A 6,252-nucleotide genomic window follows, 5' to 3' on the forward strand; every position below is an offset into this window, starting at 1 on the left:
CAGAGTCGTTGGCTGAGAACTGGTTTTGGAGCTTCTCAGAGTACAGTCGTTTGGCCTCTTTCACTGCCTTGCCAATCTTGTACTTTGCCTCTCTGTATATGTCTTTGTCCCCACTCCTGAAGGCCTCTTCCTTATCCAGTCTTAACCTTCTGAGTTTAGCTTTGAACCAGGGTTTGTCGTTGTTGTAACTCACCCTGGTGCATGATGGTACACAGCTGTCCTCACAGAAGCTGATGTAGGAAGTCACAGCCTCTGTGTACTCGTCCAGACTGTTGGTAGTAGTCCTGAACACATCCCAGTCAGTACAGCCTAAACACGCCTGGAGATTCTCCACAGCCTCACTGCTCCACTTCCTTGTCGTCCTCACAACAGGTTTGCAGAGCTTTAGTTTCTGCCTGTATGCAGGAATCAGGTGGACCATGATGTGGTCGGATTGGCCCAGTGCAGTACGTGGGACGGCGTGATAAGCGTCTCTGATGGTGGTGTAACAGTGATCCAGAATGTTGTCCTCTCTGGTCGGACATTTTATAAACTGTCTATATTTGGGGAGTTTGTGGGTGAGATTACCTTTGTTAAAGTTGCCAACGACAATTACTAAGGAGTCCGGGTTGGTCCGCTCCACACTCAGTATCTGGTCGGTGAGCATGCGCTGTGCGACCTATACGTTAGCTTGCGGCGGGATGTAAACACCGACCAGTATGAACGAAGTGAACTCACGGGGGGAATAGAAAGGCTTACAGTTTATGATGAAGGATTCCAGGTCTGGAGAACAGTGCTGCTGAATCACTGTCACGTCGTTGCACCAACCACTGTTGAGGTAAAAACAGATTCCTCCACCTTTCGCTTTGCCGGAGAGTTCCGTGTCTCTGTCCGCTCTGTAGAGCTGGAATCCTGCCAGCTGCAGCGCAGAGTCCGGTATTAATCCACACAGCCACGTCTCCGTGAAGCACAAAACTGCCGATGAATAAAAGTCCCTGTTTTTCCCCAACAGCAGTTGTAGTTCCTCAATGTTGTTGGGAAGTGAGCGCACGTTAGAGAGAAATATTCCAGGTAACGGTGTTCGTAGTCCACGCTGGCGAAGATGTACCAGCACCCCAGCCCGTTTCCCTCTCTTCCGGCATTTCACCGCGTGAACAAAGGTGAGCGCACCTTTGACCAGAATATCCAAAAATTCCAGAGCAGTAGGCAGAAAAGTGGGAAATAACTCCTCTGGTGTAGTAGCCCTGATGTTCATGAGTTCTTCTCTGGTGAGAGAGCTCCGGGTACCATCACAGAATACTGTTTTAAAGCAAAAAACAAAACAAAACAGTGCGCACCAACACGCCGAGGCGACCATCTGCGGCGCCATCTTGGTATCAACAGGAGATAAGATCTTGTTAGGTCTATTCCCATGCTTAGGAGTAGGAAAAAACATGCTTAGATTGGAAACATAGGTTAGGATTATTTGTTAATATCTCTGATAAAGCTCTTACAGGAATGTCCAAGGAAATAACAGCACTCCGCACAGTAGTACTGCAAAACAGGATGGTGTTGGATTTGGTAACGGTCCCGTCTAGGGGAGTGTGCGCTCTTCTGAACGAGACCTGTTGCACCTACATCCCTGATGAAACCGGAGATGGTCACACTGTAAATGAAGCGTTAGCTCAGTTCAAAGAGATAAGAAAAGGTATGCAGCAGGATGTACACTCGGGACAAGGAGGCCTGCTCGCATGGCTTACCTCTGGACCGTGGTGTTTCGTTGTCCGATGTGCTAACCCCTCCCTCCTACTTCCCTATGTCTAAAGGGATTGCTCAATCCAGCTCTCCATCCAACAGGTCCGGACTTCCCTAAACCTGAAAGACCTTACTAAGCAGGTTTACTGAAAGTTCTGTTTAAGCTGGTGTCGGGAAATGACTCGCCTAGCCTCTGACAGCCTTCATACAAAAGTCTCGCCCTTCTTCAACTGGAGGTCTGGACGACTGAGTAGCCTACCGCAGTCATTCACATTTCAACAGTCACTTTTGTTCACGGCTGCTCATTCCCTAATTTTACAACTGGCTCTTGGTATATGGGCTAGGTTAATTTTAGTGACTCGGCAGGAGCCCCAAGGGTGCTGTTTTAATAAACTTGGCTAAGGCAACCTATAAAAACCTCCTAAAATTTCTTACAACCAGGCAACAAGACTTTTTACCACCAATGAAAAACCAAAAATAAGGTGAGTCAATTAATTGAATGTCCACGATTTATCTAGAATTTTATATGCTTTCTTTAATTAGCAACGCAGGGGTCAGTAACAGCTTCAATTTGGCAACATGTAATAATTTCAATAAGTGTAATAATAGAAATAAATCAATCAATTCAACCTGTCTTACCCTGATGCTGAAACTAATGAGGTTGGAGAGGCTTTGAAGACGGAGGCTCATCCATGCACCTGATGGAGATATTTCTTCTGGTAACGAGTGGTTTCTTGAAGGGAATATGACTCAATCTTCAGTTTTCTTCCTTTAAGTGGCAGGCACTGATGCTCCAGGCTTTGATGGTTAAACAGAAACTTTGTTGTCATATGTCTCCGAAGACAGTAGTTTCCAGAGGTTGAAGAGTTGAAGGAAACCCGGAGACATAAATGAGGTTGATTCAGGACTTCCAGAAGCCTGAAACCTAGAGCAATCAGCTGTTCACCGATCAAGTTAACGTCTGTTGTCTGGATAAAAAGGCTTTAGATGAAATCAGATTCTTCATCTTGAGGCACAGTCCTTCTAAGGCAAACGGGTTGATCCTCTTTTTAATGCAATCGATCAGCTGCGCTGTGTCTCTGGTCCTCTGATTCATCTGTAGCGTCTCTCCGATCTTGTTCGCCGGTCTTCTGCGAGGAAACAACCAACTATAGGGGTTGGACAATGAAACTGAAACACCTGGTTTTAGACCACAATAATTTATTAGTATGGTGTAGGGCCTCCTTTTGCGGCCAATACAGCGTCAATTCGTCTTGGGAATGACATGTACAAGTACTGCCCAGTGGTCAGAGGGATTTTAAGCCATTCTTCTTGCAGGATAGTGGCCAGGTCACTACGTGATACTGGTGGAGGAAAACGTTTCCTGACGCGCTCCTCCAAAACACCCCAAACTGGCTCAATAATATTTAGATCTGGTGACTGTGCAGGCCATGGGAGACGTTCAACTTCACTTTCATGTTCATCAAATCAATCTTTCACCAGTCTTGCTGTGTGTATTGGTGCATTGTCATCCAGATACACGGCACCGCCTTCAGGAAACAATGTTTGAACCATTGGATGCACATGGTCCTCAAGAATGGTTCGGTGGTCCTTGGCAGTGACGCACCCATCTAGCACTAGTATTGGGCCAAGGGAATGTCATGATATGGCAGCCCAAACCATCACTGATCCACCCCCATGCCTCACTCTGGGCATGCAACAGTCTGGGTGGTACGCTTCTTTGGGGCTTCTCCACACCGTAACTCTCCCGGATGTGGGGAAAACAGTAAAGGTGGACTCATCAGAGAACAATACATGTTTCACATTGTCCACAGCCCAAGATTTGCGCTCATTGTACCATTGAAACCGATGTTTGGCATTGGCATGAGTGACCAAAGGTTTGGCTATAGTAGCCCGTCCATGTATATTGACCCTGTGGAGCTCCCGACGGACAGTTCTGGTGGAAACAGGAGAGTTGAGGTGTACATTTAATTCTGCTGTGATTTGGGCAGCCGTGGTTTTATGTTTTTTGGATACAATCCGGGTTAGCACCCGAACATCCCTTTCAGACAGCTTCCTCTTGTGTCCACAGTTAATCCTGTTGGATGTGGTTCGTCCTTCTTGGTGGTATGCTGACATTACCCTGGATACCGTGGCTCTTGATACATCACAAAGACTCGCTGACTTGGTCACAGATGCGCCAGCAAGATGTGCACCAACAATTTGTCCTCTTTTGAACTCTGGTATGTCACCCATAATGTTGTGTGCATTTCAATATTTTGAGCAAAACTGTGCTCTTACCCTGCTAATTGAACCTTCACACTCTGCTCTTACTGGTGTAATGTGCTATCAATGAAGACTGGCTACCAGGCTGGTCCAATTTAGCCATGAAACCTCCCACACTAAAATGACATGTGTTTCAGTTTCATTCTCCAACCCTGTAGTTCCTCTATTCTTGCCCATTTTATAGAGCATTTTCACCAAACTCTTTGTGCTCATTGACCAGTGGTTGTTGCCATGGCTGTCCCATTGGTCACCATGCCTGCTGGCCTCTTCTTTGACCTGAGCCCCACCTCAGTCATCAGCCTTGTGCTGTAAGCTACAGGTCTCTCTTCCCCAATTCCTGAACATCTGCTCTATTTCTGTCTCACTCAACATTACACTTCCTCTTAAACAGAGGCTTTATTTCTTACATCGGTGCTGCTCAAACGTTTAGTTTAGTTTACTTCATTTACAGTTTAAAACCATTACTTAAACTTCATCCTTTTTATTCATACACCACCCAACATTATCTCTTTCATATATAGCTGATTGAGAATTTCCAAACCTTAATAATTATCAGTTCTCAATCATATTTCAATCATATGTGTTTTCACTTGAAAATCAAAGATTACTAATTTCATTTAATACTTGTAGAAAATGGTAAATCTTCATACATTATTCCTTTGGTTACGCTTCTTGGTTATACTTCTGCAAAATATAAGACAGTTAATATGTGATGACACACAGGCCTCTCCAGTCTCTCAGTTCTAGAAAATTAATACATGCTTGTTTCCCTCTCTCCTGCTTCAACTGTGCATTTTAAGAATTATTGCATGGATTACACAAAAGGATATTTATTGTAATTTTTATGGATTTAACTGTGAGCAGTTAATGAATGTTGCATGGATTACATGGAAACATCTCACCTTATTTTGACAGGTGGCAACTGCTATTGAATATCATGACACCATTTCTTATAATATTACCACTGTTCTGCCTTTTCACCATGTGTATCATTCTTTGTATCAGAGTAATGATTTCCAAGATGATTGCAGGCATAGTTGAAACAATGCTGTCCCAGGATTACCAGTTGTTGGAGAGAGATGATCCAGATCCTGATGACGACACGGAATAGTTTAGTACTAAATGAAGTGTGTGCATAAATCCGAAAGGAAGTGTAGACATGGATGACTTGTATTAAACTAATCAATAATAAACAGGAGGGAATTGTTGGAAGATTTGTACATGAATTATCATTGCTTAGTTTGAAAAGGTTTTTTATCTTTATGACTTGCCATTAAAAGATATTTTCATTTATTTAGTTGGGTGAGCTTTGATAGAAATGGTTTGAATACTTTTCACATTTGTTTTCAAAGTACTTTTATGAACTATTAACAGAACTGTCATCTTGCCTCGGAGTTGCATTTGGGTGGTTGCTATGCAGACTGAACAAGAACTTGTGTGTGTGTAGGAGTTCTGGGAAGAATACTGTTCACACCCCAGACAATCTCCGTGGCCTTGGATGCCAGATGTGGACGTGTGTGCTGTATCAGTATCTGGCCAGAACCAGTTTTATTCAGTAGGACTTGTATTTGTGAAACTGTATGTAGCCACACCCACGATGCTGTAACATGAGTGTTTTTTCTTTCTTTAATAAAAGGCTGTGACACAGGGCAGGTCCTTTGAGAAAATGAACTGTCTCTCCCTGGCCAGCCAATGATAACTTTGACTCGCTTGTGTCTTCATTGCATACCTTCTCTGAGTTTATCATTATATCTAACTCTAACAATTATGAATTCAGGAGACGTGGAGATGCAGAAGGTTGTTGTTGCTGATTTCATCCGTTTGTCTCCAGATTTGCGGGATGGTTTAAATCACTTTGACCTTGCTGCATGTGATGAAAAGATTCAAGAATTACTTGACCTAATTGAAAATCCAACTAGAGAGATTCTGATTTCAGATGTTGTTGGTAGGCTTACCTTGTTGTATCAGCAGAAATCACAACTGGAAGCTAAAAGATATTACAGACTGACCACCAGATGACCCTTGAAAGAGAGAATGCTGCAAAGCTTGAGCTCTCAAAAGTTGAGGAGAGGACCATGAAAGCTGAAGCAAAGTTAGTGGACCTGAAGACAGATGAACTCAAAAGAGCTTCATCCCAAAAGCTTCATCTGGTGGTCAGCTTTTTTAAATCCCTGGCTCTGATGCTGCTTCCCCAGCAGGTGTTTTCCACAAGCCACGGATGCACTGAGATATACTGGGTTGTGTATACCGTAAATTCCGGATTATAAGCCGCTA

This window comes from Girardinichthys multiradiatus, chromosome 2 (assembly GCF_021462225.1).
Source record: "Girardinichthys multiradiatus isolate DD_20200921_A chromosome 2, DD_fGirMul_XY1, whole genome shotgun sequence".
NCBI classification, from domain to species: Eukaryota; Metazoa; Chordata; class Actinopteri; order Cyprinodontiformes; family Goodeidae; genus Girardinichthys; species Girardinichthys multiradiatus.